The sequence below is a fragment of the Vanessa tameamea genome, chromosome 6 (genome assembly GCF_037043105.1).
Source record: "Vanessa tameamea isolate UH-Manoa-2023 chromosome 6, ilVanTame1 primary haplotype, whole genome shotgun sequence".
In the NCBI taxonomy this organism is placed as follows: domain Eukaryota; kingdom Metazoa; phylum Arthropoda; class Insecta; order Lepidoptera; family Nymphalidae; genus Vanessa; species Vanessa tameamea.
In genome coordinates, this window is record NC_087314.1 from 10589083 (window position 1) to 10591552 (window position 2470).

The following is a 2470-nucleotide window of genomic DNA, read 5'->3' on the forward strand; positions in this document are numbered from 1 at the left end:
ATTTATAATATTTTACGATACAAAGGCAAACAAAACCCTTATGCGACTCACTGACAAACGGTCAAAGATTATCTATAATAAGTTTGTTTGGAATCTTCGTCACAGCGGAGTAGTCATGATATAACTATAATTGTTATTTCTTTTGTACGCAAATTGTTTATACAATATTGTTAAAAAAATAATTAAAATATCGATTTAAGGTCATAATGATTTAAACGCTATACATAATTATATGTATCTGGATTGAACGAATCAAAGGTCTTATAAGTCCTCGCCGCGAGAGGTCAAACCAGAGGTTGATTATGGTTTCAACTTAAAGTTTTGATTTATGGCTGTTATTTTTAAGGACGCGCGAATCTAAATATAAATATTAAAAAATAAACAAAAAATATTTCATAAATAAATAATGTTGAAGGTTTTTTCTATTTAAAATAATAAAAACTTAGGTATTTATTTAATGTTCTAAATGTTCTGGATATAAGCTGATGGGGAATATTAGGTTATGTTAGTTAGTTCTCCATCCAAAAGAGTGTATCAGTTTAGCTCCATTCACCTATCAGAAATCGTTCCTTATGTATGTAAAGAAAGATTTGGAGGAATTAACTTGAAGTTAAGTTTAAGTTTATAAGTGACGGTGTATAAAAGTTATTTCTAGGTGAACTGTGTGTCGTGGACCGCACATAAACGTTTGCCCTGTAACAAATATTAACCATTCCTTATATAGCCAATGCGCCACCAACCCAACAAGCTATGATATTATGTCAATTGTGCCAGCAGTTACACTGGCCTCACCCGTAAAACAGGAACACATCAATGTTAAGTATTGCTGTTTTGTGGTTGCACAAAGCGATAGTAGGTATGTGAAGATAGAAAAATTGTTTCAAACCAGAGTTTCCTCAAATGGCGTGCATAAATAGACACAGAGCAGTGTCCTCGATAAATAATGCAATGAGTTCTTAGTTGTTCCCATAGAGTCTTTCTTTGCTATTGCACCATAGCAAGTGAGATTTAATTAAAGCTAATGGAAAATCAGGTAAATAATTTCAAGCGAATAAATAATGCTTTAATCTAGAGGCCTTAATTTTTTTTCTGCAGTTGACCGGGCTTGCCAACCTAAAAATTTCTTTGCTTCGATGTTTGAGATATCCATAGTGTTTAACATTAAAAAATCAATCAAAAATATGATTTATGATTATAGAGTTTATTGTTTATTATATATTTAGGAGATTCCTTTAACTATACAACTGGCTGGAACGAATAAAATAAAAAAATAAAACAAAAGCGCGCGAAACCGTATCAAGCCGTCATTACTTTTGTTTTATGGGCGCGGACAGTAAGGTCAATATTGGCGCGACTTGTAAATTGTTAAAAGTGTTATTTGTGAATATTTTTGGATTTGTAAGCTCAACTGAGTGAGTCATTTAATCAAATAATGGTGCTTTATTTATGTTAAGATAAATTGGAAGGAAACAATTTTTTTTATTAATAAATTGTTTAAAGTATTATTTATATTATTGTTTTTTTTTTTAATTCTATTTCACTTCTGTACGCTAAATAAATTTTTAATGGTTCCAAAATACTATTGGGAATATATCACACTTAGCATATTTTGCAATATTAATATAACGGTTTTACATAACAATACAACCGATTTTATGTGCCGAGAGGGAAAACATACAGCATTGCATGTGAAGAAGCAGTGTATACTTTGCCATTTACTTACGGCCCATTGAATATGTTATCTGTGGTACAACTACCCTATACTAAATGACGGTAGTAGAAAATTCAGCTAGGACACGGTTAGCTGTTGTCACTTTGATCGTCATAGTCTTCACCAGGAAGGACTTCCTGCAATGCTGTATGTTTTTCCTCTCGGCACATAATATCGGTTTTATTGTTATGTAAAACCGTTATATTGATGTGCCTCCGGTAAACATACGGCATTGCATGTGAAGACGTGTTTGTTAGCTGCTAGTGACATATAAACACAACGCTATGATGAATAATAAAATGAGACAAATAAAAGTTTAGCCAGGAAGTTAAATAATTTTATTTTATTTACATAATTGATTATATTTACAATTTTTAATCTTTATTAAGTGATGATGCATCTATATTTTTAATTTCAGGAGTCTTAATTATTATTTAACTTTTAACTCATATAAATTTATAATGAAGTAAATGTATTGAAAAAGGAATTACAATCATTTCTAGATATTTCAATTATTTTACAGTAATGATTAAAAAATGTAGTAGATGATTTCCAGTTACCCCGAGCTAAAATATCATCTAAGGGCTGATTATTTAACCACCCCAGTGAAGCTACAGCTGACCTACAACTCCCTGGGGTAGCATCAATGCCACTTTCCTTAAGAACTGTACGAACCCAGTTGCCAATTACAGTGCGTGAAGCATTTTTAACTTTATTACAAATTGTAATGAAAAGGCTGTCTAAGTTTCTAATATACGA